The 6907-nt window shown below is 36.2% G+C and overlaps 1 long non-coding RNA gene across 1 annotated transcript; it reads left to right on the forward strand.

Annotated features, from left to right (window-relative positions):
- Positions 1–3241: 3241 nt before the first annotated feature.
- LOC109212134 lies at positions 3242–6518 on the forward strand. Its single transcript, XR_002065816.1, has 3 exons — positions 3242–3440; positions 5797–5945; positions 6125–6518. It is a non-coding gene; the product is annotated as an uncharacterized LOC109212134 (long non-coding RNA).
- Positions 6519–6907: the final 389 nt, after the last annotated feature.

Below are 6907 nucleotides of genomic sequence, written 5' to 3' on the forward strand. Positions count from 1 at the left end.
GTTCTTAGGTTGGTGAAGCTTTGGTTTGAAACCATGAAGGCAGACTCTAGTGAATGATTTTCGGTGTGAATCTCTTTTGTTTCTCTTCTAGGATCAAAAGGGAGTAAGCTTGATTGACACTGGGGAGAGGGTTCATCATAAGAATGTTACTTTTGATTGGGGCATAAGCATCATTAAGCCCCATTAAAAACTGAATTAATATCCCATCTTGTAGAGATTTCACTATCTTTACTTTTCCTCCACAAAACACTTGCAAGAACAGTTGACACATATGTTCAAGGTATCCAACTCATCCCAGATCTTCGTTACTTTGGTCTAATAACCTTCTATATCTGAGTTTCCTTGAACTAAATCACTCAGTTATTTTTGCAGCTGATAAAGTTGGGCTCCATTGCATTGCCCAAACCTGTCCTCAAGCTCATTCCAAATGTCTCTAGCGGACTTTGCATAGATAACACTTTCTGCAATTTTCTTTGAAAGAGAGTTCAAGAGCCAAGATATTACCATGTTATTGCACCTATTCCAAGCCTTGAGGTGCTTTGAATTCATGTCTAGTTCTAGGTGGCTCCCATCTATAAAACCCAATTTGTTCTTTGCCAAAAGCGCGATAATGATTGCTCTCCTCCCTCCAGCATAGCTCTTTCCATCAAATGCAAAGTTGACAAGAGCCATGCTTGGTGAATCTGGTGGGTGTATGTAGAATGGATGAGAGGCATCAGTGATGACATTCGATGCATTGTTGATGATAGTGGTTGCAGATTCCAACCCTACGTTGTCTTCTTCAGAAGAGGATGAAGGTGCCATTGATGAGAGGAAAACAGAAGAATGACGGAAAAAGTGACTGAAAAGAGGAATGTGAAAAGATCAAAAAGTTGAAAGAAGAATGAAAATCAGTGCAGCCTATTTGGCTCTGATACCATGTTAGATTTTAGGAGAAAAGATTTTCTTTTTCATTGATTGTCATCTTTGTACAGTGTTGTGTTATATACAAGTATTATCTGAATAAGGAAAATAAAAAATACAGCTATGTCTCTACACCTGTCTAATTTCTATTGGCTTAGTACTTATTTATTTGTACTATGTATAGATAGGATATATACAAAATTATTTAACGGGTAGATTGAAATATTCTGAAAGATGTGAATTGTTTCCAGTTGTATCCACAATGCCAAGAAAAGTGGACTAGACTAAAACATGTGGCTTGGGCTCATTCTCACGTAAACATTGGGCCATTATAGCATATTCATTTTTGGCATGTGATCTTGACCCGACTTTGTAACCCAATTGAGACTTATAGCCTGTTTGGCCAAGCTTCTTTTTGGCCAAAAGTGCTTTTTTTGGCCAAAAGCATTTTTGGCCAAAAATTGAGGTATTTGGCCAAGCTTTTGGAAGGAAAATAAGTGTTTTTGAGGAGAAGCAGAAGCAGTTTTGGAGAAGCAGAAAAAAGTAGCTTCTCTCCAAAAGCACTTTTTTGAGAAGCACTTTTGAGAAAAATACACTTAGAAGCAGTTTTTTAAAGCTTGGCCAAACACTAATTGCTGCTCAGAAGTGCTTTTCAAACTAATTAGCCAAACACAAACTGATTCTCACCAAAAGTACTTTTGAAAAAAAGCACTTCTCAAAATAAGCTGATTTTTACAGCTTGGCCAAACGGCTATTATTCTCATTTGTACTTGTGTTTGACTTCTTCAACTTACCCGTTTTTCATCTGTGTTCTTTGTCAGTATCAGCTCGTTTGCTCTCTTGTTAGGGTTCTCAATCTCAACATTAATTGCTTGGCTATGTAATGAATCTGAGTCAATTGACTTCAAAATCTTTCCCTAAATAAACTGCTGATTTGCTTATATTCAAAATATCACAATTTTATTTTATTAAGGAGTGTTTTTTCGTGTCTGGAGAAACCTTATATTCCGTTTCTCTACACCTGATCTCCTGATGAGAGGGAGAATTGTTAAATAACGGAGTTTTACAATTTGAATGAGTCTATCTTCCTCTTCTAACGAGGAAAAAAAATTCAAAAGTCCTTTAATAATGGACAGAGAGTGGAAAAACCGAAATAAAAAAATACAGCCTTTAAAGCAATTTGTTTGATATGCACACATATATAAATATATACATACATGTATACTATATTAAAAACACAAAGCCCTTTAACAAAATATCGTTCGTCTTTTTAACCCTTTAAAAATAGATTTCACACTTATGTCCGTACATAAAGATGTCTAGATATTTAATTTAACTTTTCAACATCTTTTTGTAACTTTTCTGAATTTCTTCAATGTTTCATACACATGTTGTTAGTGTGTGTGTGTATATATACACACACACACTGAAAATATATACACACACACTGAAAAACCACAGATGAAAGAGAAGAGGACCATTTCTTCTTCGCAGTCCATGGTGCATAATTGCTGCTACCAAAACTCCCCTTTCAAAAAATTCATAACAAGTAAAAGACCAAAATGCATAGCAAATTTGAGATTCTAACAAAAGTTTCCATCTTCATTCTTTAGCACAAAAACGTAAGTAAACATAGATTTACAGCTCGCATCTTTGGAAATTGGATTACATAAACGTCAAACTATATTTCGGTTATTAAAGATTCAACCTTTAATTTTATTTTCCATATCTTTCATAAGTTTACCAGAGAAGAAACCAAATTTTCCACTTTTATGAAAGATAAGGGATTTTTTATATTCACTAGTATAAATAAAGGACAAAAATACTCCTATATCCATACTTAAGGGACTATATAAGTTTTTTGTCCTAATAAAATAATAATTTAAGTTATTTTCATAATATGAATGAAATAGTCGTTTTTATTTCTACAAACTATATATAATATTATAGCCTGTCTCAGACCCATATAAAGAAGGAGAATCTACTCCAACAAAAGGAGGATGATAATATAGTTGACCATCAACGTAATATATAGTAATAGTTTTACCATGATAAAATAAATAAAGGAAACCAATATTCACTCAAGCATTCCGGCAATTCTAGCTTTCCATTTCCAATTGAAATATCAATAAATATTTTCTCTTACTACAGAAAATATAGACTAAGCACAATATTGAAAGTTAAAATAAAAGCACATCCAAAAAAGAAATAACTTCACATTTTAGAGAGTGATCAACTACTATTCAAATGTAGGCGTGGCAAATGGGTGGTATTTGGACTTGTCAAGATGCACTGACTCATTAAATGGGCTGATCACTTTCGCAGGCAAGACCTAGCCCAGGATCACCAAGATCACGATATAGTGTCCGCATTACGAATTAATTTCAAGCACAACCACCGGCTATCAATACAAGCATCTGCGAAAGAGGAGACTGGAGATTGACCTTGTCCAACCTCTCCGCAATTGTTCCCTCCTTTGCCCGATGGTGAGACCTCACTTAAGCCCTCAATCCCTCATTGGCGAGCCCCCATTCGCGGTAATGAAGCTCACTGTGACGATCCAATAGGTCGTTTTGAGTACTACCCCTTCTTTCCATATTTCGAGACATCTATTAGCTTCATTTGATATTTTTTGATTTGGGTACAGAGTCAGTGTCTTTTTCCCTAAAATTTTTACGTAAAAATTTGAAGAAAATATAATTTTTTGCTTTAAAAATAACTTGAGTTGACTACAATTAATAATTTAGGTAAACGATCCTGGATTATTATTTTGACGATTTCGGTAGGTCCATATCGTGATTTTGGACTTGGGCGTATGCCTGGGATTGAATTCGGAAGTCCCTAGCTAGGTTGATTTCACTTGTTTTGCCGAAAATTAGCAATTTGAATGTTTGGAAATTTCTAGGTTTGACCGTAGGTTGATTTTATGGCTATCAGATTCGGATTTTGGTTTTGGGACTTGGTATGGGTCCATTTTGCTATTTAAAACTTGTTTGCAAAAGTTGGTGCAATTCGGAGTTGGTTTGATAGGATTCAGATGTTTGGTTGTGATTTTAGAGGTTCTTGAGTTTTCTTTTGAATTTCATGCGTTTTAATGTTCGATTCGTGGTTCTAGATGTTATTTTGGTATTTTGATCGTGCGAGCGAGCGAGTTCGTATGATGTTATTGCACTTGTGTGCATGTTTGGTTTGGAACCCGAGCGACTCGGGTGAGTTTCAGATAGATTTTGGATCATTTTGAACTTGTGCAACAGCTGTTTCTGGTGTCTGGTGTATTGTGCTTCACGATCGCAAAAGCTTCTCTCGCTATCGTGAATGGGATTGGGGCTAGGGCTGGATTGTTCATTGCGAACGCGAGGGGTCGGGTCGCAAACGCGAAGTGAATGGGGGCTTACCTTCGCGAACGCGACAAGCGTCTCGCGAACGCGCTTTATTGGGGTGACCTGGGAAGGGCAGGTGTTTACTCTTCGCGAACGCGAAGGCAGGCGGGCAATTGAGCCTTCGCGAACGCGAAGAGTATCTCTTTGTATTGTCTATCCTATTTAGATTCCTGGATACCACAAAATTACATTAAAATATACATAAAATAAAAAATATATATATATATAAACTCTTGATTGAACTTCTGGTATATATACTAGTTCTAGATTGAAGCATAATTGTTGTACTTGTAAATTGAACCATTGGAATACCACGAGATGCCTATCTCCGACTTTTATGAGATTGAACCTAGTATCTTCTTACCTTAAGGTTGTACTTATAAAACCTCCCATGAAGAAATAATTAAATTAGACTTCAGCAAGCACACACCAGTTTCATCTTAAAAAGATGGAAATCAGCAATAAAAACCAGCTTCTTTACAAACTAAATAACATATGTTGTAAGGGAGAAGGCCCCTGGCATGATGAAGAAGCTGCCTTTGTTTACCAACACTTGTTCTGCTGTGCTGTTGAATTTGTTACTGGATATTATGGATGAACCTAGTTGGCATAGTTCGGAGATCTGGAATGATCAGGAAGGGGATACTGATGGGGGCGGATCTAATGCAAGGTTTACGGGTTCTCGTGAACGGTAGGCGAAGCTAGGAATTTTTCCAAGGGAACACAAATTTGAAAGAAATGAAAAAAAAATTCCGACAAAGGGTGTTCAATATATGTTATATAATAATATTTTATCTATATACACAGTGTAATATTTCGAAGAAGGGTGGTCAACTGACTACGTCCTTGTGACCATGTGGCTTCGCCACTACCTGTGAACCCAGTAACTTTTGCGTAGACCCTGTATTTATACTAAAAAATTATTAAAAGTATAAGAATATTTAGCTTGGAATCCACTTTGTTGATCCAATTATTATGTATATTAACTTGAACCCATAAACATAAAATTTTGAATCCGCCTCTAGTTACAGATAACTACATTTATTGCCAGGAGTGTTTAGGTCGATTTTCTAAAGCATTAGGTGGCAAGACTATTGCTCCTATTGCACTAGAGCAGCTCGATGCTTACTTTTTTTTTTTAAAATTTATAGTTCCATCATCATGATGGAGGAGTTGAGGCGTGACTCCAACCTGCATATATATCAAAAATAATAATTACACGGAGGAGGACGTAGGCCTTGGCCTCCAAGACAGTGTGATAGGTGATAACATCTATCCTATGATACACATTTGAACAAAAGTATTTTGGTTGTGTGTGAAGGAAGTTGTGCATCCTAGGGTAATTTGTAGTAACACTCAAGGATGCTATGTACAAAAAGGTGTGAGAGGGAAACTTGCTGCTAGTTGTTGATATTGATAACAAACTTGTTTTTCTTCTGTCTGAATCTGATGTTAGGGACCCCGTCAACTTCTAACTTCATTGAAGCTCTAACATTCAAAGGTAATGATACAGCCCCATTGAAGATAGAATCAATTTTGGATTCTTCGCTCAGGTTAGCAAGCTTGTCAGCAGAGTTGTTTTCTTCCCTCAAGGTGTGACAAACAAGAAAGCTGAAGCTCTCATTGCACTTAATTTCTCAGATAGCTGAAGGAAGCTCAAAGGTACAAATCTGATGTCTCATTCATGATTATGCTGCAATGATTTTGCAGCATTTAAGAGGTGCTTTTTCGCTAACAAACTTCTTGGATAGATAAGTTTGTTTGCCATTGCCCCTATTAGTTCTTGTTTAATTTTCTTAGGCTATTATCTTGAGCCCATAGTTTCTTTTTTTTTTTTTTAGGTGATGATGAAGTATATGGAGCAAATAGTGAATATGGTTCTGCATGCTTTCCAAGATCCTCATCCTCGAGTTAGATGGGCAGCTATGTTCTCAATTGACTTCTCTCCACATTTGCAAGTACAATACCATTACTTAGTATTGCCTGCATTAGCTGCAGCTACTTCAACATCCTTGAGTGCAGGTCTGACCTATGGTCGATATGACCCCTTTATGGTTATTGCGGACTTTCCAAAATACAATTGCAACTATAAAAAACATAGATTATTATTTGTGATGACCCGATAGGTCATTTTTAGATTTAGCCTCTATTTCCGTATTTCAAGAGCTCGATTAGCTCCGTTTAGTTTTTTTCGATTTGTGTGCGTAGTCCGCATCTCATTCCGAAAAGTCTTTATGTGAGGAATTGAAGAAAATGTGAATTTTTTCCTTAAAAATGGTATGAGTTGACTATGATCAATATTTTATGTAAACAGACTTGAATCGTTATTTTGGCAATCCGGTAGATCCGTATTGTGATTTGGGACTTGGACGTATGCTCGGAATTGAATTCGGAAATCCCTAACTTGTTTTGACTCATTTTGTCGAAAACTAGTATTTTTGAAAGCTGGAAATTACTAAGTTTAACCGTAAGTTGACTTCTTAGCTAACGGGGTTTGGATTGTGATATTAAAACTTGGAATAGTTCCGTATTGCTATTTGAAACTTGTCTGCAAAATTTTGTTTAATTCGGAATTGATTTGACATGATTCGGACGCTTAAATGTGATTCTAGTGTTCTTGAATT

This window comes from Nicotiana attenuata, unplaced genomic scaffold (assembly GCF_001879085.1).
Source record: "Nicotiana attenuata strain UT unplaced genomic scaffold, NIATTr2, whole genome shotgun sequence".
Classification (NCBI taxonomy): domain Eukaryota; kingdom Viridiplantae; phylum Streptophyta; class Magnoliopsida; order Solanales; family Solanaceae; genus Nicotiana; species Nicotiana attenuata.